Source organism: Vulpes lagopus, chromosome 23 (genome assembly GCF_018345385.1).
Source record: "Vulpes lagopus strain Blue_001 chromosome 23, ASM1834538v1, whole genome shotgun sequence".
Classification (NCBI taxonomy): domain Eukaryota; kingdom Metazoa; phylum Chordata; class Mammalia; order Carnivora; family Canidae; genus Vulpes; species Vulpes lagopus.
This window is the reverse complement of record NC_054846.1, coordinates 50343995-50371945: the sequence shown is the minus strand read 5'-3', so window position 1 is coordinate 50371945 and position 27951 is coordinate 50343995. Positions and strand designations below refer to the sequence as shown.

Sequence of the window (27951 nt, the reverse complement as noted above, 5' to 3'; positions counted from 1 at the left end):
GGGACTCTTAAAATTCCCCTTTAAGAAGAAGTTCAGTGGAACAATCCACAAAAACAAGGACTGAATAGATATCATGGTGACACTAAACTCATATCTCTCAATAGTAACTCTGAACGTGAACGGGCTTAATGACCCCATCAAAAGGCGCAGGGTTTCAGACTGGATAAAAAAGCAGGACCCATCTATTTGCTGTCTACAAGAGACTCATTTTAGACAGAAGGACACCTACAACCTGAAAATAAAAGGTTGGAGAACCATTTACCATTCAAATGGTCCTCAAAAGAAAGCAGGGGTAGCCATCCTTATATCAGATAAACTAAAATTTACCCCGAAGACTGTAGTGACAGATGAAGAGGGACACTATATCATACTTAAAGGATCTATCCAACAAGAGGACTTAACAATCCTAAATATATATGCCCCGAATGTGGGAGCTGCCAAATATATAAATCAATTAACAACCAAACAGAAGAAATACTTAGATAATAATACACTTATACTTGGTGACTTCAATCTAGCTCTTTCTACCCTCGATAGGTCTTCTAAGCACAACATCTCCAAAGAAACGAGAGCTTTAAATGATACACTGGAGCAGATGGATTTCACAGATCTACAGAACTTTACATCCAAACGCAACTGAATACACATTCTTCTCAAGTGCACATGGAACTTTTTTCAGAATAGACCACATATTGGGTCACAAATCGGGTCTGAACCAATACCAAAAGATTGAGATCGTCCCCTGCGTATTCTCAGACCATAATGCCTTGAAATTAGAACTAAATCACAATAAGAAGTTTGGAGGGACTTCAAACACGTGGAGGTTAAGGACCATCCTGCTAAAAGATGAAAGAGTCAATCAGGAAATTAAGGAAGTATTAAAAAGATTCATGGAAACTAATGAGAATGAAGACAAAAATCAAAATCTTTGCGATGCAGCAAAAGCAGTCTTGCGGGGGCAGTACACCGCAATACAAGCATCCGTTCAAAAACTGGAAAGATCCCAAATATAAAAGCTAACCTTACACCTAAAGGAGCTAGAGAAAAACAACAGCAAATAGATCCTACGCCCAGCAGAAGAAGAGAGTTATTAAAGATTAAAGCAGAACTCAAGGAAATTGAGACGACAAGAACTGTGGAACAGATCAACAAAACCAGGAGTTGGTTCTCTGAAAGAATTAATAAGATAGATAAACCATTAGCCAGCTTATTGAAGAGAGAGAAGACTCAAATTAATAAAATCGTGAATGAGAGAGATCACTACCAAAAGGAAATACAAACGATTTTAAAAAATATTATGAACAGCTCTACACCAATAAATTAGGCAATCTAGAAGAAATGGACGTATTTCTGGAAAGCCACACACTACCAAAACTGGAACAGGAAGTAATAGAAAACCTGAACAGGCCAATAACCAGGGAGGAAATTGAAGTCATCAAAAACCTCCCAAGACACAAAAGTCCAGGGCCAGAAGGCTTCCCAGGCGAATTCTATCATGTGTTTAAAGAAGAAACCATACCTATTCCACTAGGGCTGTTTGGAAAGATAGAAAGAGATGGAGTACTCCCAAATTCGTACTATGAGGCCAGCATCACCTTAATTCCAAAACCAGACAAAGACTCCACCAAAAAGGAGAATTATAGACCAATATCCCTGATGAACATGGATGCAAAAATTCTCAACAAGATACTAGCCAATAGGATCCAACAGTACATTAAGAAAATTATTCACCATGACCAAGTAGGATTTATTCCTGGGACACAAGGCTGGTTCAACACTCGTAAAACAATCAATGTGATTCATCATATCAACAAGAGAAAAACCAAGAAACATATGATCCTCTCATTAGATGCAGAGAAAGCATTTGACAAAATACAGCATCCATTCCTGATCAAAACTCTTCAGAGTGTAGGGATAGAGGGAACATTCCTCAACATCTTAAAAGCCATCAATGAAAAGCCCACAGCAAATATAATTCTCAATGGGGAAGCACTGGGAGCCTTTCCCCTAAGATGAGGAACAAGACAGGGATTCCACTCTCACCACTGCTATTCAACATAGTAGTGGACGTCCTAGCCTCAGCAATCAGACAACAAAAAGACATTAAAGGCATTCAAATTGGCAATGAAGAAGTCAAACTCTCCTTCTTCGCCAATTACATGATACTCTACATAGAAAACCCAAAAGCCTCCACCCCAAGATTGTTAGAACTCATACAGCAATTTGGCAGCGTGGCAGGATATAAAATCAATGCCCAGAAGTCAGTGGTATTTCTATACACTAACAATGAGACTGAAGAAAGAGAAATTAAGGAGTCAATCCCATTTACAATTGCACACAAAAGCATAAGATACCGAGGAATAAACCTAACCAAAGAGGTAAAGGATCTATACCCTAAAAACTATAGAACACTTCTGAAAGAAATTGAAGAAGACACAAAGAGATGGAGAAATATTCCATGCTCATAGATTGGCAGAATTAAGATTGTGAAAATGTCAATGTTACCCAGGGCTATTTACACATTTAATGCAATCCCTATCAAAATACCATGGACTTTCTTCAGAGAGTTAGAACAAATTATTTTAAGATTTGTGTGGAATCAGATAAGACCCCGAATAGCCAGGGGAATTTTAAAAAAGAAAACCATAGCTGGGGGCATCACAATGCCAGATTTCAGGTTGTACTACAAAGCTGTGGTCATCAAGATGGTGTAGTACTAGCACAAAAACAGACACATAGATCAATGGAACAGAACAGAGAATCCAGAAGTGGACCCTGAACTTTATGGTCAACTAATATTCGATAAAGAAGGAAAGACTATCCACTGGAAGAAAGACAGTCTCTTCATAAATGGTGCTGGGAAAATTGGACATCCACATGCAGAAGAATGAAACTAGACCACTCTCTTGCACCATACACAAAGATAAACTCAAAATGGATGAAAGATCTAAATGTGACACAAGATTCCATCAAAATCCTAGAGGAGAACACAGGCAACACCCTTTTTGAACTTGGCCACAGTAACTTCTTGCAAGATACATCCACGAAGGCAAAAGAAACAAAAGCAAAAATGAACTATTGGGACTTCATCAAGATAAGAAGCTTTTGCACAGCAAAGGATACAGTCAACAAAACTAAAAGACAACCTACAGAATGGGAGAAGATATTTGCAAATGACATATCAGATAAAGGGCTAGTTTCCAAAATCTATAAAGAACTTATTAAACTCAACACCAAAGAAACAAACAATCCAATCATGAAATGGGCAAAAGACATGAAGAGAAATCTCACAGAGGAAGACATGGACATGGCCAACATGCACATGAGAAAATGCTCTGCATCACTTGCCATCAGGGAAATACAAATCAAAACCACAATGAGATACCACCTCACACCAGTGAGAATGGGGAAAATTAACAAGGCAGGAAACAACAAATGTTGGAGAGGATGCGGAGAAAAGGGAAGCATCTTGCACTGTTGGTGGGAATGTGAACTGGTGCAGCCACTCTGGAAAACTGTGTGGAGGTTCCTCAAAGAGTTAAAAATAGACCTGCCCTACGACCCAGCAATTGCACTGTTGGGGATTTACCCCAAAGATTCAGATGCAATGAAACGTCGGGACACCTGCACCCCGATGTTTCTATCAGCAATGGCCACAATAGCCAAACTGTGGAAGGAGCCTCGGTGTCCATCGAAAGATGAATGGATAAAGAAGATGTGGTTTATGTATACAATGGAATATTACTCAGCAATTAGAAACGACAAATACCCACCATTTGCTTCAACGTGGATGGAACTGGAGGGTATTATGCTGAGTGAAATAAGTAAAAAGGAGGAGGACAAACATTAAAGGTTCTAATTCATTTGGGGAATATAAATAATAGTGAGACGGAATAGAAGCTAAGGGAGAAGAAATGGGTAGGAAATATTAGAAAGGGAGACAGAACATAAAAACTTCTAACTCTGGAAAATGAACTAGGGGTGGTGGAAGGGGAGGAGAGTGGGGGTGGGGGTATATGGGTAACGGGCACTGAGGGGGGCACTTGACGGGATGAGCACTGGGTGTTATTCTGTATGTTGGCAAATTGAACACCAATAAAAAATAAATTTATTATTCAAAAAAAATCGCTGAGTTCCATAAGTCTACTTTCATGATCTAATAATTTGCTCTCTTCTCTCCAGCTTCATTCTTTTCCATAATTTATCTTGTATATCACCCATTTGTTCCTCTCCTTCTTTCACTCTCATTTTTATTACATCCAGTCAGTTTTGCGTATCAGTTATAGTATTTTTAGATTTCATCCTGACTAGTATTTAGGTCCTCTATCTCTGCAGCAAGGGTTTCCCTGGCGTCTTCTATGCTTCTTTCAAGCCCAGATAGTATTCTCATGACTGTTACTCTAAATTCTTCTTCAGTTATATTTCTTCTAACTGTTTTGAGAAAATCCCTGGTTGCGATTTCTTCTTGACCTTTCCTTTGGGGGAGAATTCCTCTGCCTTGTCATTTGGCATGTTTTATGTTCCTGTGAGTAATGCTATATTAAGAAGGTGTCATACACTGTTCAGCACTTCAGGAAGTGTTTCTGCTGTATGCTACGTGCACTCTGCTGTTACATATTGGCTCCTCTTTCCCACAGGTCAGTCCTCTGCAGAGTGCCACCTTGTTTGCAGTGGGGAGTATTTGTACATTAACTAGATGTGCTTTGATTTGTTTCTTATTTTTTTTAATTAATTTTTATTGGTGTTCAATTTACCAACATACAGAAAAACACCCAGTGCTCATCCCGTCAAGTGTCCACCTCAGTGCCCGTCACCCCTTCCCCTCCAACACCCGCCCTCCTCCCCTTCCACCACCCCTAGTTCGTTTCCCCGAGTTAGGAGTCTTTATGTTCTGTCTCCCTTCCTGATATTTCCCAACATTTCTTCTCCCTTCCTTTATATTCCCTTTCACCATTATTCATATTCCCCAAATGAATGAGAACATACACTGTTTGTCCCTCTCCGATTGACTTATTTCACTCAGCATAATACCCTCCAGTTCCATCCACGTTGAAGCAAATGGTGGGTATTTGTCATTTCTAATTGCTGAGTAATATTCCATTGTATACATAAACCACATCTTCTTTATCCATTCATCTTTCGATGGACACCGAGGCTCCTTCCACAGTTTGGCTATTGTGGACATTGCTGATAGAAACATCGGGGTGCAGGTGTCCCGACGTTTCATTGCATCTGAATCTTTGGGGTAAATCCCCAACAGTGCAATTGCTGGGTCGTAGGGCAGGTCAATTTTTAACTCTTTGAGGAACCTCCACACAGTTTTCCAGAGTGGCTGCACCGGTTCACATTCCCACCAACAGTGTAAGAGGGTTCCCTTTTCTCCGCATCCTCTCCAACATTTGTGGTTTCCTGCCTTGTTAATTTTCCCCATTCTCACTGGTGTGAGGTGGTATCTCATTGTGGTTTTGATTTGTATTTCCCTGATGGCAAGTGATGCAGAGCATTTTCTCATGTGCATGTTGGCCATGTCCATGTCTTCCTTTGTGAGATTTCTCTTCATGTCTTTTGCCCATTTCATGATTGGATTGTTTGTTTCTTTGGTGTTGAGTTTAATAAGTTCTTTATAGATTTTGGAAACTAGCCCTTTATCTGATATGTCATTTGCAAATATCTTCTCCGATTCTGTAGGTTGTCTTTTAGTTTTGTTGACTGTATCCTTTGCTGTGCAAAAGCTTCTTATCTTGATGAAGTCCCAATAGTTCATTTTTGCTTTTGTTTCTTTTGCCTTTGTGGATGTATCTTGCAAGAAGTTACTGTGGCCAAGTTCAAAAAGGGTGTTGCCTGTGTTCTCCTCTAGGATTTTGATGGAATCTTGTCTCACATTTAGATCTTTCATCCATTTTGAGTTTATCTTTGTGTATGGTGAAAGAGAGTGGTCCAGTTTCATTCTTCTGCATGTGGATGTCCAATTTTCCCAGCACCATTTATTGAAGAGACTGTCTTTCTTCCAATGGATAGTCTTTCCTCCTTTATCGAATATTAGATGACCGTACATTTCAGGGTCCACTTCTGGGTTCTCTATTCTGTTCCATTGATCTATGTGTCTGTTTTTGTGCCAGTACCACACTGTCTTGATGACCACAGCTTTGTAGTACAACCTGAAATCTGGCATTGTGATGCCCCCAGATATGGTTTTCTTTTTTAAAATTCCCCTGGCTATTCGGGGTCTTTTCTGATTCCACACAAATCTTAAAATAATTTGTTCTAACTCTCTGAAGAAAGTCCATGGTATTTTGATAGGGATTGCATTAAACGTATAAATTGCCCTGGGTAACATTGACATTTTCACAATATTAATTCTGCCAATCCATGAGCATGGAATATTTTTCCATCTCTTTGTGTCTTCCTCAATTTCTTTCAGAAGTGTTCTATAGTTTTTATGGTATAGATCTTTTACCTCTTTGGTTAGGTTTATTCCTAGGTATCTTATGCTTTTGGGTGCAATTGTAAATGGGATTGACTCCTTAATTTCTCTTTCTTCAGTCTCATTGTTAGTGTATAGAAATGCCATTGATTTCTGGGCATTGATTTTGTATCCTGCCACGCTACCAAATTGCTGTATGAGTTCTAGCAATCTTGGGGTGGAGGCTTTTGGGTTTTCTATGTAGAGTATCATGTCATCGGCGAAGAGGGAGAGTTTGACTTCTTCTTTGCCAATTTGAATGCCTTTAATGTCTTTTTGTTGTCTGATTGCTGAGGCGAGGACTTCCAGAACGATGTTGAACAGCAGTGGTGAGAGTGGACATCCCTGTCTTGTTCCTGATCTTAGGGGAAAGGCTCCCAGTGCTTCCCCATTGAGAATGATATTTGCTGTGGGCTTTTCGTAAATGGCTTTTAAGATGTCGAGGAAAGTTCCCTCTATCCCAACACTCTGAAGGGTTTTGATCAGGAATGGATGCTGTATTTTGTCAAATGCTTTCTCTGCATCTAATGAGAGTATCATATGGTTCTTGGTTTTTCTCTTGCTGATATGATGAATCACATTGATGGTTTTACGAGTGTTGAACCAGCCTTGTGTCCCAGGGATAAATCCTACTTGGTCATGGTGAATAATTTTCTTAATGTGTTGTTGGATCCTATTGGCTAGTATCTTGTTGAGAATTTTTGCATCCATGTTCATCAGGGATATTGGTCTGTAATTCTCCTTTTTGGTGGGGTCTTTGTCTGGTTTCGGAATTAAGGTGATGCTGGCCTCATAGAACGAATTTGGAAGTACTCCATCTCTTTCTATCTTTCCAAACAGCTTTAGTAGAATAGGTATGATTTCTTCTTTAAACGTTTGATAGAATTCCCCTGGGAAGCCATCTGGCCCTGGACTCTTGTGTCTTGGGAGGTTTTTGATGACTGCTTCAATTTCCTCCCTGGTTATTGGCCTGTTCAGGTTTTCTATTTCTTCCTGCTCCAGTTTTGGTAGTTTGTGGCTTTCCAGGAATGCGTCCATTTCTTCTAGATTGCCTAATTTATTGGCGTACAGCTGTTCATAATATGTTTTTAAAATCGTTTGTATTTCCTTGGTGTTGGTAGTGATCTCTCCTTTCTCATTCATGATTTTATTAATTTGAGTCTTCTCTCTCTTCTTTTTAATAAGGTTGGCTAATGGTTTATCTATCTTATTAATTCTTTCAAAGAACCAACTTCTGGTTCTGTTGATCTGTTCCACAGTTCTTTTGGTCTCGATATCATTGAGTTCTGCTCGAATTTTAATTAACTCTCTTCTTCTGCTGGGGGTGGGGTCTATTTGTTGCTTTTTCTCTAGTTCCTTTATGTGTAAGGTGAGCTTTTGAATTTGAGATCTTTCCAGTTTTTGAATGGATGCTTGTATTGCGATGTATTTCCCCCTCAGGACTGCTTTTGCTGCATCCCAAAGATTTTGAACGGTTGTATCTTCATTCTCATTAGTTTCCATGAATCTTTTTTTTTTTAATTTTTATTTATTTATGATAGTCACACAGAGAGAGAGAGAGGCAGAGACACAGGAAGAGGGAGAAGCAGGCTCCATGCACCGGGAGCCCGACGTGGGATTCGATCCCGGGTCTCCAGGATCGCGCCCTGGGCCAAAGGCAGGCGCCAAACCGCTGCGCCACCCAGGGATCCCTCCATGAATCTTTTTAATTCTTCCTTAATTTCCTGGTTGACCTTTTCATCTTTTAGCAGGATGGTCCTTAACCTCCATGTGTTTGTGGTCCTTCCATACTTCTTGTTGTGATTAAGTTCTAATTTCAAGGCATTGTGGTCTGAGAATATACAAGGGACTATCCCGATCTTTTGGTATCGGTTCAGACCCGATTTGTGACCCAGTATGTGGTCTATTCTGGAGAAAGTTCCATGTGCACTTGAGAAGAATGTGTATTCAGTTGAGTTTGGATGTAAAGTTCTGTAGATATCTGTGAAATCCATCTGGTCCAGTGTATCATTTAAAGCTCTCGTTTCTTTGGAGATGTTGTGCTTAGAAGACCTATCCAGGGTAGAAAGAGCTAGATTGAAGTCACCAAGTATAAGTGTATTATTATCAAGGTATTTCTTGAGTTTGGTTATTAATTGGTTTAAATATTTGGCAGCTCCCACATTCGGGGCATATATATTGAGGATTGTTAAGTCCTCTTGTTGGATAGATCCTTTGAGTATGAGATAGTGTCCCTCTTCATCTCTCACTATAGTCTTTGGGGTAAATTTTAATTTATCTGATATAAGGATGGCAACCCCTGCTTTCTTTTGAGGACCATTTGAATGGTAAATGGTTCTCCAACCTTTTATTTTCAGGTTGTAGGTGTCCTTCTGTCTAAAATGTCTAAAATTTGCTCTTGTAGACAGCAAATAGATGGGTCCTGCTTTTTTATCCAATCTGAAACCCTGCGCCTTTTGATGGGGTCATTAAGCCGGTTCACGTTCAGAGTTACTATTGAGAGATATGAGTTTAGTGTCATCATATCTATTCAGTCCTTGTTTTTGTGGATTGTTCCACTGAACTTCTTCTTAAAGGGGAATTTTAAGAGTCCCCCTTAAAATTTCTTGCAGAGCTGGTTTGGAGGTTACAAATTCTTTCAGTTCCTGCCTGTCTTGGAAGCTCTTTATCTCTCCTTCCATTTTGAATGAAAGCCTTGCTGGGTAAAGTATTCTTGGTTGCATGTTCTTTTCATTTAGGACCCTGAATATATCCTGCCAGCCCTTTCTGGCCTGCCAGGTCTCTGTGGAGAGGTCTGCTGTTACCCTAATATTCCTCCCCATAAACGTCAGGGACTTTTTTTCTCTTGCTGCTTTAAGGATCTTCTCCTTATCTTTGGAATTTGCAAGCTTCACTATTAAATGTCGAGGTGTCGAACGGTTTTTGTTGATTTTAGGGCGGGATCTCTCTATTTCCTGGATCTGAATGCCTGTTTCCCTTCCCAGATTAGGAAAGTTTTCAGCTAGGATTTGTTCAAATACATATTCTGGCCCTCTGTCCCTTTCGGCGCCCTCAGGAACCCCAATTAAACGTAGGTTTTTCTTCCTCAGGCTGTCATTTATTTCCCTTAATCTATCCTCATGATCTTTTAATTGCTTGTCTCTTTTTTCCTCAGTTTCCCTCTTTGCCATCAACTTGTCTTCTATGTCACTCACTCGTTCTTCCACCTCGTTAACCCTCGTCGTTAGGGCTTCTAGCTTGGATTGCATCTCATTTAATTGATTTTTAATTTCTGCCTGATTGGATCTAAATTCTGCAGTCATGAAGTCTCTTGAGTCCTTTATGGTTTTTTCTAGAGCCACCAGTAGCTGTATAATAGTGCTTCTGAATTGGCTTTCTGACATTGAATTGTAATCCAGATTTTGTAACTCTGTGGGAGAGTGGGCTGTTTCTGATTCTTTTTTTTGAGGTGAGGTTTTCCTTCTAGTCATTTTGCTCAGTGCAGAGTGGCCAAAAACAAGTTGTATTGGGAAAAGGAGAAAAAGAGAGAGAAGGAAAGAAAAGAGAAAAAGAAAAAAGAGAAAGAAGAAAAAAAGGGGGGGAAGAGAAGAAAAAGAAAGAAAGGAGAAAAAAGAAAAAAAAAGGGTGGGGTGGGGTGGGGGAAGCAATCAGAAATCAAGAAGAAAGAAAGAAAAAAAAGCACAAAAAAAAAAAAAAAACACGGGGGAGTATCTTCCGATTCTGTGTACTTTAAGTCCCTTGACTTCCCTTGGAACTGGTCCGTGTCGCTGGTCTTCTGGGGGAGGGGCCTGCTGTGCTGATTCTCAGGTGTTAGCACTTGGGGGAGCTGCTCTGCCCCTGCCTGGTGCAGGGCTCAGTGGGGTTGTTCACCCCGTGAGGCCCCGGGAGGAAGCCCCAGTTGCGGGGGCAGCTCTGGGACCCTCGAGTCAGCTCCCGCAGTAGCTCCGGGGCTCTCCGTCTGCAGGGCCTGGAGGCTCCGGGGCGGGGCCGCTGATCTGCTCAATTCCAGGCAGGAGCGTCCTTGCTGTCCTGGGCCCTCCCGGCCTCTGCCTGTCCCGGGGGAGGCCGGATCCTGGGCTGTGTCCCGGCGCCCTGTGCTCCGGGGCCTGCGCTGTTGGATTCGCGCTCCCGGCCGCAGCCCCCTCCGCGGAGCCGCCGCCCGAGCCCCTCCGAGCTGTTCCCGGAGCCGCGCCGCCCCCTCCGCGGAGCTTCTTCCTCCACCCGAGCCGCCGCCTCTGAGCTGTTCCCGGAACCCCGCAGCCCCCTCCGCGGAGCCGCCGCCCGAGCCCCTCCGAGCTGCTCCGGGTCCCGCCGAGCGCTGCAGCCCTTAGGGAGCTCCACGCATCTCCCAGGGCGCAGTTCCTCTGTTACTGTCCCCGGGAGCCCGAGGGCATCCCCGCCTTTCTGGGGATCCTGCTCCAATTCCCCGGGAGGCCTTTCCGCGGGGAAGGTCGGTGCAGCTCCTGCTCCTCCGGGACGGGGCTCTCCTGTCCTGGGGACACTCGCCCCGGCCTCAGCCCGGCTCCTCGGGGCCCCTCCCCCTTGGAGGCCTTTTGTTTCTTTATTTCTTTTTTCCCGTCTTCCTACCTTGATAGAAGCGCGAACTCTTCTCACTGGAGCGTTCCAGCTGGTCTCTCTTTAAATCTCAGGCCGAATTCGTAGATTTTCAGGATGATTGGATGGTTTTCTAGGTAATTTGTTGAGGACAGGTGACTTGGGGACCCTACTCTGCCGCCATCTTGCCTGTTTCTTCGATTTGTTTCTTAAAATAAGCCTGAAAAAAGAAACGGCAAAAAGCCTGATCCACAAAAAAAAAAAAAAAAAAGAGAGAGAGAGAGAGAGAGAGAGAAAGGAGAAAGAATGAAAACAAACAAAACACTGTAATCCCAATTCCAAAGGAAACTACAACAAAAAAGATGAAAGAAAAAGAAAAGAAAGAAAACCTGATCCTATTTACACCAGAACTGAAGTTGATACTTTGGAGCCCTCTATGGTCAGTAGACATGTCACTTGCAGGGGGCCTATGTTGGTCTTCTGAGGGAGAGGCCCACTGTGCAGGCTCACAGTCACCTGCCCTAGGTAACACCACCCTTCAAGGTCCAGGAGGCAGTGTTGGGCTCAAGCGCCTCTGCCTCCATTGGAGGCACGGTATTTCTCTCTGAAGTCTGACCACGTTGGTGGGATGGGGGGTGGGGAGTTGAGGTGGGGAGGAGGGCAATAGTGATGTCATCCCACTCTCTCAGTTGGAGGAGGTGATATTGCACTCACCGCTGTTCTAGAAGCCCTCACAGGAAGCAAATAATCTCCCCTCCTGTGTCCCAGGTCTATATCAGATCCTTGCCCTCACTCCATCTGTGCTCAGGCTGTGGACACACCTGGTGCCAGAGCTGTCCATTTTATGTCAGACCCATGGCCAGAATTCAAATTTCCACATCATGAATGACCTGAAACACCCTGGACCTACTCCCTTCCCAAAGAGGGGAGCCTCACCACCTTGAGAATTAAGATTTTTTTAAAAATCTGTTCTTAGGGTTAGTGTAGGAGAAAACATAGGGAGTTCCTTGCTCACTGTATAGAATATGATAACTGCTCACTAAATACCAGTTATGACCAGCATTATTTACTCATGGAGGAAAACATGGAGTGACACTCAGAATTGAAACTGAGAGGGTCCCACGTCCAACCTCTCTCCACAACTGCCCCCCCATGTGCTACATACAGAGCTGGTGCTGGGCCATGTAAGGGAAAGAGGATCCAGAGTCTCTGGTCTGAGGCCAGAGAGGGTGGGAAAGTATCCACGGAACTCAGAAAGTTGAGAGGCATAGGTAAAGTGCTTACGTGTCCTGGGGTTTGGAGAAGAGCCAAGGATTAAGGGGGAAAAGGGGAAGAAATCTGACCACACAGGTTGTGTAATGCATCTCCTGTTGCAAGGTCAGCCACAGGAGGAGGGCATAGGAATAATAAGGTAGATAGTGAGAAACAGAGCAGAAGAGGGAGGCCCCTCAAATGCTGCCTTCCAAAGAACTCCTCATGAAAACATCTTGGTCTCCATTTTGAATTATGAGCTTGGAGTGGGTTTGGAGGGAGAAAATCAGGAACAAAGTAAGGGTGAGAAATTAAATTGTTCTCCTCAAAAAAGAATTGTCCTCCTTAGATGCATATTCACATGATCTCCATGAGCTATAGCCCCCACCCATCTCCCAAGCACTCTTCACCTGGTGAACTCCTACTCACCCTTCAGGGTCCTATTCTTGTTTGTAGTTATCTCCTTCCCTGGATGGGCCCAGTCCACTATTCACTCTTTCAGTACAGGCCTTACCAAGTTTTCCTGTACTTCCTTAGTTTTCTACTTTACCTCCCATACTGTGAGCTCAGGAAACATTTGTTGAGTGCATCAGTGACTGACTGAATGAGCATTCCTGGGAGGAATTCCCAGGAATTCCTTGGCAAAGGAAACTTTACCCCCCTTATAGAAGGAGAATCTGAGGCACAGAGAGTGTGATTGCCTGGGTTCATATGTCCTGAGTGAGCCCTGAGGCTGGGCCTCCTGAGTGTGAGGCCAGTGTTCTGCCTGCCGGCACAGTCAGCCCAGGACACAAGTGAATGGTGGACTGGGACAAGTGTGGGGAACAGTGCAGAAGCAGCTTGGGCAGACAGTATGGAGGCCCCCTGATTCTAATCTCATTTGGCCTTTCAAAGGCGATTTTCCTCTGGCCACATCACTTTAGCTCCCTGTAAGTGTTCTTTTCTCAGAAATGGGATAATCATTAACCCAAGCACACCCCCTGAACATTTGGTAAACAAGGCTGTAAATTTTTTGCAGTCACGGTTCATGTCTGTTTTGCTGGCCTCTGTGGTCAGGCACGTAGCTCACTGCCAGGCACAAAATAGGTGCCCCTGAAATATTGATGAATAACGAGGAGAAGGGCAAGTAGGAAAGTACCTGGGCATTATCACTGTCTGCTGAGAAAGCTTTCTTCTTAATGATTCCTAAGATGGATCCTAAGATGGACTCAATGAACTCTGGAATCCCAGTCTAAGCTCTGCCCTCACCCTTTGCTCCCCCTCCAGGTGGGCAGGGCCATCCTCCCCTGATTGACTAGGCCAGGTGCTCAGGGGATTTCAGCAACACTCAGGGAGAGTCAGCAAACCACCGGCCCCTGAACCATGAGTGTCTCTGTACTGAGCCTCACCAGACACCTGGGTACTGTGTCTGGGTTCCTGCAAGTCGCCTCCCTGCTAGGCCTGGCTCTGTTGCTGCTCAAGGCAGCACAATTCTACTGGCACAGGCAGTGGCTGCTCAAAGCTATTCAGCAGTTCCCGTCCCCTCCTTCCCACTGGTTCTTCGGGCACAGGCAAGAGGTAGGAAGGGGCTGGACTGGGAGAGGGAGGGCAGGGCGGGCTGGGGCTCTTGGAGCTTCATCCCAGTCAGTAGATCCATCCCACAGAGTCTTTGTGGGAGACCTGCACAGGGTTCAGGGAAACATCCAGCTTATCTGCCAGTTCTTGGCTCCTCACCCCAATTCCAGGAGCTCCCCAAACTTAAGGTAGCCTGTGCTGGAGCATTCAAGTCCATCTGATCCTCCTTGTTTAGGGAGATGTGCAGGCTGTGGGGTAGCCCTGAGCCTTGAGAAGAGTAGCTGTTCCTTCCTGAGTCTTCCCCCTCCAGGCTGAGCAGCCCCAGCTCTTCTCTCAGACACACTTCCTGATGCTTCCCTGCCCTAGCCATTGCATCCCATCCTCTCGTCCTGGTCCTGGCTGGCCTGGGAATACACAGCACTGCGGTCATGGCCAAGGGAGAACATAGACAATAATCAGGTGTCAGGTCACAGGAAAATAGGCTCACCTACTTGACAGGGGGTGATGTCAGTCAGGTGCAGGGACCAACTGATTTGGTATGCCCGAGATTATGGGATGTTCCATACTAGTGACTTCAAGGCTAAAACCCCAACAAGTTGTTGGAACACATGAGAGGAAGTTTCCAGGTTGGGGCAGGGAAAGAGTACTGACAGTGAGTTGCACCAGTAACCGAAATGGTTTCCCTCCCAGTTCCTACCCCAAACCCTGGTACTGTGAACTCCTTGGACTGTAGATGACACCCTCTTCCAGTACCACAGTGACAACCACAGGGATGGGATCAGGCTGTGCTGTGAAGAGGAAGAAGCAGCTAGTGGCTGCATTGGAGACAGTGCCTACTCTCTACCTTTGTCAAAACTGGTCCCGCAGAGGGGGCACCAACAAGGGGGGGAGAGCACGTGAGGAGGGAGGCTGTCTAGTGGTGTGTTGGAATGAAGTAGCCAGAGGTGTTGCAGAGGAGGAGGCCAAACAATTACAAAAAAAGTGAAGCCAAAGACAGAAACTTCATGTCAGCCACAGGGAGACAGCCAAAGGCCACTTTCTTACCAAAAACTGTTGCTTGAATGATTTCCAGAGTCTATGCCCATTTTGAGAAATTGTGAACTTTTGTCACAACTCTGAGCTAGGATTCAATTGAATAACCACTAAAATTTCCTCCACTGAATGAGTTCCCATTCAGTGGATGGTATGGAGTCAGTAAGCAGACAAGTTCACTTAGGTAACTCATGTTACTCCGCTTCGGCCAACTGAACACATAGTGCAGCCAAATTTTCTTGCTCTTGCAAATCTGAGACTTTCTGTACCTCTGTTATTGGCTAAGCCAGGAGTAGATTGCCACATGTAGTAGGTTAAAGCTAATCTTTCAAGCCAGGTGACAAGTGATAAGTGGGACAGGGAAGCATGTGGGCTCAGAGCCAAGGTACTTAGATTCTATCCCAGCTCTGCTACTTACTTCAAATGAACTTGCTCTGTGCCTCTGTTTCCTCATCTGCAAAATGGGGATCATGATGAGGAGTGTAGCCTCATGGGAGTTTTACTAATCTCTGAATGTTGCCTGGCACAGATAAAGATCAGAGTTACACTGTAATTTATAAAACTTGAAGGTCATAGTAATGCTCATGAAGGACAAACATGTTCGTAGGTTAGCAAACTTGCTGCAGTAACTAGGGCTGAAATCGGTCAGAATTATGAAAGAGGAGCACTTCCTTCACAGTGTGCAAAATCCATGACCCAACAGTCCTTTCTGACCCCGGGTCGTCCCTTCTGCCTCAGGCACAGCCTACAGCACAGCCTACAGCCCCTGACGATGGAGTGCCTGTGCCGCCCCTTTATTTCTGTCCACTGTTTCTCCTGGTTTCTCATTGGGACATTTTTAGGGTGGCAACACATCCAGAAGGAGCCAGGTGAGAACAGTTATAATGGAACATTGCCTGCATGAGTGGCCACAGCCTGAATAAAGTCCAGTGGACACCGGGTATTTGCCTACAGGGCTACCATGGGCACGTTGTCTACCAGAGTCTCACCGGGCCCTGGCCAGCCCCGTTCAGGCAGAGATGGAAGTCCCAAGAGGTTTTCTTGAGGGCCGTCAGACAGTGGGGGTCAGAATGACCCAGAAAGAGGAAGAGCCAAGCAGAGCACTGTTTAGCTCCATTGGGACCCCAGAGGAACTATTGACACTCCCCAGGAGCAGGAGTTTCTGGAAGCTTGAAGAGTAAACAATCAGAAAGAAGGCAGGCAACTCTGCTGAAACAGGATCCCCCGGAGGCCTCTGCTAAACAGGCTTGAGGGGATCCTGGAGGATGAGGTAACATAACTTTGACATAAGAGGCTTCCACTAGGGGCACCTGCTTGGCTCAGTGGTTGAGAGTCTACCTTTGACTCAGGTCATGATCCCCGGGGTCCTGGGATTCAGGCCCGCATCAGGCTGCCTGTAGGGACTGTCTCTCTCTGCCTGTGTCTCTGCCTCTCTCTCTGTGTTTGCTCAGTAATAAATGACTCTTTATATATAGGCTCCCACTAGGGAGTCCCTGCACTGCATCCAAGGAGAAGGGTGGTCCCAGTGATGGAAATGACCTGGAAGCACAGAGTAGCCTCCTCAAGTGACTGGAGGACAGTACTCAGTGTATGGGCCAAGGACGTCCCCCACCTCCACTCCCACTAGAACATAGGTTCCGTGAATCTGGATCCTTATCAGAGCTAGCTCATCAAACAGTTCCAAACTCCTAATCACTGCCAAAATGCAGAACTATCTCCATAGGGCCATCCTGCCTTCCATCACCACTCCAAGCTTGGGACCTAATGAGGAACCAAGGTTGTATTGGTTTGTCTTTCCTTTGGTACAGTTCCAAACGGGTCAGGAGCTGCAAGTGCTTCAGAAATGGACAGAGAAATACCCTTGCGCCAGTCCTCGTTGGCTATGGGGAAGCAGAGTTAGCCTCGTAGTCTATGACCCAGACTACATGAAGATGATCCTGGGGCGATCAGGTGAGAGCTAAACTTCTCTTTTAGTTGGAGAGGCCTTTCCCTCTTAGATGCATTCCTGGTGCACTGTGACTTTCCAGGAGGGACCGCTGCCTCAGTCCATCAATATTTGAACCTCTACCTGTGATCCTTCCAGCCTAAGAGCCAGCAGCGGGCCAAATAGTCAATTGGAATGCTCAAACATCTGCGAGAATTACCATACTCTTTCTCTCTCTTTTCTTTCTGTCATTCTTTCTTTTGCTTCTCCCCCTTAATCCTTCTTACCGTTTTCTCTCCTATGCCTCTATCTTTATTCACCACAGTGGTGTGATCCTAGACTGAAGCCAAATTCTTATCCATGATGCCTGGGGTGGAACTGCACACCCGAGCCATTGCCTCAGCTGGGATATAGGAACTGAACCATCATTTTTTAAAAATCACCATAATACTACCATTCTATTTGCACCGAGGACAGAAGATAACTTTCTGACAGATTCAAATTTCTGCTCCACATGGCTTTGCAATGGGACACTTAGTCTTCCATCGTGTGCCCAAAATGACTATCAGGAAAGAAAAAGAGTCCAGGTTGAGAGGCAAGAGGGAAGTGGCTTGACACAAGCTGCCAGCTGACAATCATCAACAAGGAATGGAGGCCAAAGATCTAGACCACAGCTGCCTTTGGGGCCAGCCTGAATTCCTTGGTCACCACCAGTTTGCTGTCATGTCCTTCTTAATTTTCAGACCCAAAATCTGATGGCTCCTACAGACTCATGGCTCCCTGGATAGGTAAGTGCGTTTAACCAGGATAATGGTCCACCATGTGCGTAGAATTGCCACCCACTATCCATTTGGCCCAGACTAACAAGAGGAGACCAGCACCACAGTAACTCCACTCAACTCTGAATTGAGCCCCATTCTCTCCTTATAAAACCCTCACCCCCTCCAAATGGTGGTGGAGCCCTCTGTAGCTCAGCTTTTCCCAGGCTGAGAGAAAATCAGCCGGACCTCTGACTGAAGACCTTGTACGATCCATCTCCCTGCTCTGTTTCAACCTCCATGTCACAGCTGTCATAACCACTTCCTGGCCTCAGGCTTTGGGAAGTCCCCTTCCTGACATGCACAGGCCTTTCCTGCTTTGCCAAGGATGCCCTTCTTCTGACACCCTGGGTTCCTCCCAAATTGTCCCTGGATAACTCGGGCAACGTCCCTTCCCACTCACCCCCCAAACACACTGTGGTCCAGGGTATGGTTTGCTCCTGCTGAATGGAGAGATATGGTTCCAGCACCGGCGGTTGCTGACCCCAGCCTTCCACTATGACATCCTGAAGCCCTACGTGAGACTCATGGCTGACTCTGTCCAAGTGATGCTGGTAAGTTGAACCCTACCTCACCTACACATTCACACCCACAGCACAGTTCCCAAAGTCCATTCTCAGACAGCTGTGTCCTTCAGAAATCCATTAGCGTGGCCCCTGGAATCACACACTTACGCCCTGCAGTGAGACACAGCCCCCGGAGGGCAGATGGGACAGGAAAGCACCCTGGCACCCACTTTCATCCACTCTTTGCTCCCTGCCCACAGGAGAGAGAAACACGGTGGAGGCAGGGTCCCTTCTCCTCCCACTTGCATGTCTTTGGCTTGGATAGGAAGAGTATTCAGTACCTCCAGAGAATAGGACAAGCCGCCCCTGGCTGGCCTGGGCAGTAGCAGCTTCAGTGGCAGCAGGGACATCCCAAGATGTCACTCAGGTGGTCTCCTGGGTGAGATTGAAGGCTTTTTTTTTAAAGATTTATTTATTTATTCTTGAGATACACAGACTGAGAGAGAGAGAGGCCGAGGCATAGGCAGAGGGAGAAGCAGGCTCATCACAGGGAGCACGATGTAGGATTCGATCCTGGATCCCAGGATCACAACCTGAGCTGAAGGCAGATGCTCAACCGCTGAGCCGCCAAGGCGTACCCTGGACTGATGGATTCTACATGGATTTTAGCTACTCCCTGGAGGGAAATGCAGACCAGGTCTCAACCCCCAGGGCTGGGTCCTGCCAGAACATCACCTCTGAGCATGACCCTATTGCTCATTCACTGTACTCAGCTGACTTTTCCTGAACAAGAGGAATTGTCATCCTTGATACTCCTCTCTTAGGAACCTGTACTGGCCCCTTAACCTTTCTCTTGCCTTGACACTTGTTCCCTAAATTTGGACCTTATCCATTTTTCTGTGTAGGTCAGTCCCAGGGCAGAAAACTTTCCCCTTTATCTCCTGAGAGACAATGTTTACAGTCTGCTAAAAGTGGTTATTGCCATAACTTATACTGAAGTCAGCCTCAAGAGATCATTCTTAATAAAATAACAACAGTTTCTGAGAAAATACTCAACATATCACAAATATTAAGCTCTATGGTTCTAAATAGATGAAACACAACTGCTTTAGAAAGTGAGGACATGTCATAAGAATATGTGGAGAAGCAGAGAGAGAGCCTAGCCTCGTCAGCATGGGCCTTCTAGAGCTGTAGATAAGGATCAATATGTCCCTCTATACAGGACAAGTTGGAGGAACTTTACAGCCAGAACTCACATCTGGAGATCTTTGAACATGCCTCCTTAATGACCTTGGACACCATTATGAAGTGCGCCTTCAGCTAGCAGGGCAACCACCAGGCAGACAGGTCAGTGAAATGCTTAGCGGCAGCGTCCTATTTCCTACAAACTGGTGTGGACTCATCTGGAGGCAATACGGGTAGTTGGGATGTTTACCAACCCAAAAAACCACATTCTGCAGATAGCCCCAGTCTGACACAGTCAAATTCAGCCCACGCCAAACCTGCATTAGGCACAGACTCTGATCCCCACCTTAGGGAGAAGCTTGGCTCCCCTAGTCCCTCATAAATGCCTTGGTCTCTGGGGCATAAGACAGAAATATCAGATGCCTAGGGTCACCTGCACCAATGACTGAGGAAACCTCCACCCACAGCCCCACTCCACTCCAGTTCAGATGCCTCCCTCCACCTCGACTCTTCTGCCTCATCCCCCTTCAGGAACTCCCAGGCCTACATTCAGGCCATTCGAGATCTGAACAACCTGGTGTTTGCACGGGTGAGGAATGTTTTCTACCAGAAAGACATCTTCTACTGGCTGACCTCTGAAGGCCGCAGGAACCACAAGGCCTGCCAGCTTGCCCATGAACACACAGGTTGGACACTGACCTCTGGCCACCTCTCTTCCTTCATCAAGCACATCCAAAAGGGATGGGCCCTGACGCCTCAGGCAGAGGCCTGTCCCTCACTGCCCCTCCAGAACCTGGGACAAACCCATTCTGGATTCCCACCTAGTGTACCTGTTAGGGTGCCAGGTGCAATGCAGGAAGCAATTGCATCACAACATGGGTGAAGGTTGAATGAGCCCCCCTGCCAGCCACATACAAGCAGAGTCTCCTTGGGCTGTACTATTGAGGTGAGCAGTGACATGCAAATATCTGGTGCTAGAGCTCTCACCCTGGCATGCACACCCATTGCTACACTCTTCCTGACCTCCCTGGCACCCTGACTAGGGCACAAGGGGCCGGTGGGCTACATGGCTGGCTATGTCTGGGCACCCAGAGCTCTCAACTCCACCTGGGAACACTGGGCAGACTGAGTGATCAAGCTGAGAAGGCTCACCTACAGGAGGAGGGAAAGCTGGAGAAGATCAGGAACAAGAGGCACTTGGACTTCCTGGACATCCTCCTCTTTGCCAAAGTGAGGCAGTGGGGGGAGCACTGGAATGGGAGTGGCAGGGGAGGCCTGAGCATTTGCCCACAGGTGCAGGACAAGGGTGCCATCTCAAAATCTGCCCTCTCTCTGGGTCTTTCCAGGTGGAGAATGGAAGGGGCTTGTCTGAAAAGGACGTCCAATCAGAAGTGGACACGTTCATGTTTGAGGGGTATGACACCACAGCCAGTGGTATCTCCTGGATCCTCTATGCTCTGGCCCACACCCCGAGCATCAGCAGAGGTGCCGGGAGGAGATCCAGAGCCTTCTGGGGGATGGTGCCTCCATCACCTGGTGAGTGCTCATGAGATAAAAGGCCCTGCCCCCCCCAACTAGGGAATACACTGGGTGCCAGGGCCTTACCTGCCCCTCAAGATAGCTTGGTTTAGGGAGCACCTGGACCAGATGCCCTACACCACCATGTGCATCAAGGAGGCACTGCGACTGTATCCACCAGTTCCAGGTGTTGGCAGAGAGCTCAGCAAGCCCATCACCTTCCCTGATGGACGCTCCTTGCCCAGAGGTATGGCCTCATAACTCTCACTCCATAAGCACTCCTGGGAGACTCATGGGCTGTCTGAAATCCACATGTCCTGGGGCAGTTCTGAAGCTCTGTGGCCCCTTTATTTTCCGCAGTAAGTGGGGACAAGTTTATAGTTGGGATGAGGTTGTAGAATACTTGACACAGAGTCGGGCCACATTCAAAGTTATAAAAGAAATAGTGAAAGGGATTATAGAAGATGGAAGGAAAATGAGAGTGAAGAATTAGAGAGGGAGACAAAACATAAGAGACTCGTAACTCTGGGAATGAAACAAGGGGTAGTGGAAGGGGAGGTGGGCAGGGAGATGGGGTGACTGGGTGAAGTGTACTGAGGAGGGCACTTGACAGGAGGAGCACTGGGTGTCATACTATATGTTGGCAAATCGAACTTCAAAGAAAAAGAACTAAAAAAATAAAATAAGTGAGAGTTCCCCTTCATTCCTAGAGAGAATATTCTCTATCTCTTCATTCTCCAAATAACATGAAAAATGTGTCTCGATTCTTAGATGTCGAAGGTTAGAATCCTAACTTTCTATCCTTCTTCACACAAACATTCAAGCCCCGAGAGTTCCATCATTTTATGACACTATATTGCTCCCATCGATGGTTACTGATATTTTGTGAGTTTAACCTATATATATCCTATTCCTGACTCCAGGAATTCAACTCCTGAAGGATTTCTGTCTTCATTGATACCCCTTTTGGATATCATACAGATTTGATGTAATAATAGGATAACTCCCTGATGACAACTGCAAAAAACTATATACCTGGCAGTTAAAATAATGACTCAGAGGCCCTGAGTGGCTCAGATGTTGTGTGTATGTCTTGGCTTAGGTCATGATCCTGGGATCCTGGGATGGGGCTCCCTGCTGAATGCAAGTCAGCTTTTACTTCTGACACTCCCCTGGTCATGCTCTCTCTACTCTTCATGTAAATACAGAAAAATTTTGTATAAAAATAATGATGACTCAGTACATTGCACCTTCTCTACAAGGAGATGTTGGCTTCAGGAAGGGGCTTCAGAAATAGCATACAATTCTAATTCTCATGATTTGAGCACCAGAGAGGGAAAGCACTGGGGCAGGGAGAGTTCTTCTTCCACTCTTAAGGAGTTGAGTGCATTAAACATATGAGGACACCCACTCTCATTCTTCAGATGGCCCATTCCCAGGGAGCTCTCAGGTTGATGGAGAGAGCAGCTGGTGACCACATCTGAGGTCCCTGCCATAGTCTAGTCTACCTTTTAGCTCACCTCTGCTCTGAATCCCAGCCCTGCCACATCCCAGCTGGGTGGTCATAGGCAAGTTGCTCAGCCTCTCTGAGGCTTAGGTGCTCAGGTGAACAATGGGCATTGGGCCTTCCTTGGAGGGTTGTGGTGAGACAGATTAGTCAATGCATATTTCCCTAGGGCTCATGGATGGTACTTGGTAAATGTGAGTTGTCCCTTGAGCTGCTCTCTAACATATGCCTCCAGTTCTTTCTGCTTCTCACCCTGGTCTGGATATCTACTAATCTGGGCACATGTGCTGTGCCATGTCTGCCCCACCTCTCCTGCTACACTATCATTCCCACCAGAGTGATGAGAAGTGACTCTCATACCAGCTGCCAAGGTGTGTGGGCAAGCAGCTGGCCCCGCAGGCAGGTATGACCATTCTTCTCTCTTCTGCCCCACAGGATTCTTAGTCTTGCTCTCCTTTTATGCCCTTCACCACAATCCGAATGTGTGGCCAAACCCAGAGGTACGATGGCCTTGGGAGGATGGGATGCGGGATCTCTGCACACCAATCCTTCCTCCCATTCCATTTCTGGGTGTGTCCTGAGGTTGAGAGGAAGAAGGAGCTGGCCCCACCAATCCTGATCTGGGGTTGCTGTACAGGTGTTTGACCCTTCCCGCTTTGCACCAGATGCCTCTCGACACAGCCATGCTTTCCTGCCCTTCTCAGGAGGATCAAGGTGAGGCACTTGTACTGGGATGGGAGGAGAGGGCTGTTTACTAGGAACATTTCTGTTGTTTGTCACTTCCTACATTTCCATGGGTGTTGCAGATATGCTCTGACATGTTGGTGTGCTGGGAAAGAGGTGTGTCTCTACGTATGAAAGAAAGTTGGTAATCACTGCATGCTATGGAAACTTTGACCCATTGCCACAATTCAGTCAGTGGCTATTCAATGGCTAGATGCATTTTTGTGATTTCTTCACTTTATGAGGATGACTTTACTGAATTGGACATTCTCACATGCAGTTTTCAAGTTTTGTCAATGTCTAGTCAGGATGGAATCAAAGATTATTTTGCACACATTCTGAAACCAGACCTTCTCCCCACTCAACCCCTACACTGCACCATTGCCTAGGTGCATGTGTTTCCATCCTCAGTTGCCTGCATGTCTGAAATATTTAAGCCTACAGAGGAAAATATCCTGCAATCTCTTAAGGGCCTCAGAAGTATTCAACTTGTAACTACAGTATTTTTGCATCTATTCAACAGAATTTTGGACTACACAGAAATGATAATGAACACTTGACAGTTTTCTCAGTTCTGAAATAATTACATATGATCTGGGCTCTACATACCTGAATTTTACACTTTGAGTCCAAAAGATGGGTAGAGAGTCTCAGGAGAGGGGTAGACACCTCATATCCTAGCTTAGAACTAATGGAGATTTTGTTTATTCCTTTCTGCTTTCCTATTCAATTCAGTAAACATCATTCAATATCTAAGACTAATCATTAAGCCTGACTCTGTGCCAAGCCTATGCTATGAGATGCGATACTGCCCTTGCCTCAGGGAATGCTCAGTCAAAAAATGAATGACTCTACTCAAAAAGTCATCATCTATTGATTCTTTCTTTCCCTCACTCATTTACTAATTGACCGCACAGTAGGAAGTTCCTCTTCTGGCACTCTCCTGGTCTGGAAAATGACATGTCCTTGAGTAAAATACCGTGTGATTCAGGGTCCACGAGTGAAGAGGCATAGCACACAGGGGTGGATGTGTGTGGGGGTTCATGAGGACATACTGGCCTTATCTTAGACTTGAGAATACAGCAGGCAGAAGTGGACGGAGAGCATTCTCCTGGATCTCCTCAGCAGGAGCTGAGCTGGGAGACAGCTGGACAAGTGACAGGTGACTGTGTGACCAACCCTGAGAGGGCTTTGATGCCAGGCTGAACCTTGTGAACATGCCTACCTGTGATAGAAGACGTGGGAGGCTAAGAGTATGGGAGGGTGGGGCATCAGGAGAGGGATAAGAGGCAGGAGATAGAAAAGTCCAGGTGAGGCGGGAGCTGAAGGATTCACTTCTGGAGTAGAAGTGGTTGACTGAGGGGCCAATGGGAAGGTAAGAGTCTGGACCCAAACTGGAAGGCAAATGGCACAGCAGCTTGAGCATCCCTAGTCTCTGCCCCTGCAGGAAGCTTCCCTGTTGACTTCCTTACCCAACTCCATCTTGTCATTTCTATGAGGATCTGGGTCCCTGTGTGGCCCCGGAGTATGGTTAGGACCTGAAGTGTGGCCCAGCCCACCCCCTCTGGTGTCGGGCCTGGCCTCCACATTGTGAAACCAGATATGGCTGGTGCAGAGAGCAAAGAACCCAATGATTAACTGTTGTAGTGATCACTTGACTTGGCTCTGAGGCTTAAAGTGTTGACCTTCCTGTAACAGGGTTTCAGGCCTGCTGAGAGCAGAGGTAAGAGGAGGAGCTGATCCTGGAAGAGTGTAGGCTATTGTCAGAGATCAAGGGGAGAGCATTAACAAAGCAAGGCTTGGGGTAGAGATGTGCATGTGTCCAGGTAAGGGGATCAGGGCTGGGCCCATGCAGGCTGGCCCTGAACGGACTGTTCCTGGCAGAGGCTTTGAGGCCACTCCTCGTTTTCTTTTCCCTCCCTGACCAGGAACTGCATCGGGAAGCACTTTGCCATGAACGAGTTGAAGGTGGCGGTGGCCCTGACCCTGCTCCACTTTGAGCTGGCACCAGATCCCTTCAGGATCCCCGTTCCAACTCCAAGAATTGTGTTGATGCCCAAGAATGGGATCCACCTGCATCTCAGGAAGCTCCTCTAACCCTTGTGTGGACAAGGATGAGTCCTGAGGGCCTCCTGCCTGCCATTCTGTCTTCCCATCAGTCTCTCCTCTCTGCTAGTTTCTGCTCACTTCTGCCTTCCTGTCTGACCACCTGCCAGCCTTCCTGCTCTCCTGCTCTTGCACATGAGATTGTCTGCACTTCTCTATCTCACCCTTTTCCAAGATTCCTTCTGTTAGTCTGTGACCATACTCCGCCGAGCTGTCGCTCTGACTGTCCACGTAAATTGGCATTAGCTACCTGCCCCTCAGGCTGTGTGCCCTCTCCCGGTCATTGTTTCTTGTTGCCTGCTTGTCTGTCCCTATAATGTTTTCTCTTGCTGCTTTACCATATTGCACAAACTTAGTTCCTTCAAAGAACACAAATTGATAATCTTGTGTTTTAGGAGATCAGATATCGGAAATGAGTCTCACTGGGTCGCAACAAAGGCATGTAGATGCTCTAAGGCATAATCTCTTCTCCTGCATTTTCCATCTTCTCAGAATCTACTCTTAAGGCTATTCAATGAGGGGACGAAGCATCCTCATTTATCATGGAAATACACTTTTCTTCAACTCAACTGAGCCAGATGTTAACGATACCTATCAAATTTTTACTGCAACAACTAGACTTTTGTTTAATTGAACAGAGGTATGCCAGCCAATCTAAGTGCACCCATAAAGCTAGACATGTCAGTCCACCTTTGGTCCACTTGGCATTCACACATTCCCTTACATCATACTTCGTCCCTAACTAAGTAAAATAAAGTCACGATTCTACCAACTCAGCTCCCTATGAGTGAAACTGTGTAGTCCCTTTTCCCCAACAACAAAGCCCAAGTATTTGGAGAGTCTTCTCTCTTCTCCCCAAATTGCTGTAACATAAATGCTATGATGCAAAGTTAACTGTTAGTATTTGTGTTACATTTGACATGCAGGTTATAAGACAAGGAAGGAAAACTCTGACCCACATACCTACACATGCATAATCATACTCGTAACAAATAAGGGGAAAATGCTAGAAACCACTACACTCCTTATTCTATAACCTGTGACATAGCCATCGTTAGCATTAAACACCCTTATTCCGTTAACCATTTCAGAGTTTATTTGCCCTCTGAAAGCACCTCAGCCAGCTTTGGTTTTGTTTTGTTTTTGTTTTTTTACTTTGTACAATGACCCAAACCTTCACTCTTGAAGGTTCAGGGTCATTCCCAATATAACCTCAACAGCCCTGTGACATTTTCCCCTTTAATGACAGGACATGATAGTTCTAAAAGATGCTCTATGTACTTCCTCCACTCCAAGTAACTCTTTTGTTTTTCTTGCCTTTGTTGCTTAGGAAACTGCCAATTTCCCCATTCGTAATCAGGATCAGTCTAGCATAGTAACTCCTAAAATCAGACCCATGAGGAGCCCAATGTGGCCAGCAAGTGTATTCATGTAGTCATTCTTGTGCCTCCTGGTGGAAGCACTTCTGCCTTTGAAAGTAAGACCACTAGGGCCATGGAGCATATGGCTGGAGTGAAAATTCCCTCAAGTTTTGCTAATCCGATCGCTAGGCATAATCATGAGTGGTGCCATTCCAATTTCCTTCCCAGAATCCTCGATGAGTGAAACCTGGCTATGGAAGAAACAGCACCATATATTGTACATTGATTTAAAGCATATACAGCATCCTGGAGAGCCTTCCTTCAACCCTGTAAGTTATTGCCACCTCGCTGCTGCTGTATACCCAAACCTACTCTGAGGTTATTTATCTGGTTCTGGAATGCAGAACAATAATGGATATACCATCCCCAACTGGCTAAAAAGACTCGGTAGCATAGAGGGGTTTGATGGCACCGGCTCCATGGGGATCTTCCCATACGTCCCTATTCCAATGGTCAGTCTCCCATTTCTCAGTGTCCTCATTGTAAAGGATGACAGACTGTAACTTATGGAATTCACTTTCCTTTTACTTCATACACACGCAGGCTGATCCCCGGGTTTTGATTCATAAATCTGAGCCCTACCTAAAACCTGTGGCTACATGTCAGGATGATCTTCAATGCAGACATAGAAGCTTGGATCAATAATCTTCTATATTCAGAGAATTGCTTTTTTTTTTCAAGATTTCATTTATTCATGAGCGACTCACAAAAAGACAGGCAGGGACATAGGCAGAGGGAGAACCAGGTTCTATGCAGGGAACCCATTGTGGGACTGGATCTTGGACTCTGGGATCATGCCCTGGGCCGAAGCCAGATACTTGGCCACCAAGTGGCCCTCGGTCTGAGAATTTTAGTCCTCCACATTACTCTTTCCTTTCCCCACTCTCTCCAGTACAACATGAATATCCAGTCACTCTTCTTATGCTCCTTAGTTTGACTACAATGTTCAAGTCATCAAATATATACTGACCAAACCTTCCCTTTAACAAGTCTGTGATTAGCAGTATCACTGGTGATGTCCTGTGTATTGCAACATCAGACCCTAGGCGACGAGTGTCCTCTTTACCTTTGGCAGTTAGAGTCATCAGTGTCTTTCCAACTAATCCTCTTGAAGCACCAATTCAAGAAATCCAGAGTCAATTCAGAGAAATCATTAGGATTCTGTTTCTCGTAGAACCATTCCTGGTACCAAAATTTACCTTAGTCCGAGTTCTACCAGAAAAAGAAAACCATTAGAAAAGAAGCTTCCAAAAAAAAAGAAAAGAAAAGAAAGAAAAGAAAAGAAAAGAAAAGAAAAGAAAAGAAAAGAAAAGAAAAGAAGCTTCCCCAGGGTCAGGGAAAAAAAAAGAAAGGAATAACCCGACAGACCCAGAAGTACAATGTATCTGA

At 45.8% G+C, this 27951-nt stretch overlaps 1 pseudogene; it reads left to right on the top strand.

The window, feature by feature from the left end:
- The first annotated feature begins 13514 nt into the window (after positions 1 to 13514).
- Positions 13515 to 25296, top strand: LOC121481041 (annotated as a pseudogene).
- The last annotated feature ends 2655 nt before the right edge of the window (positions 25297 to 27951 follow it).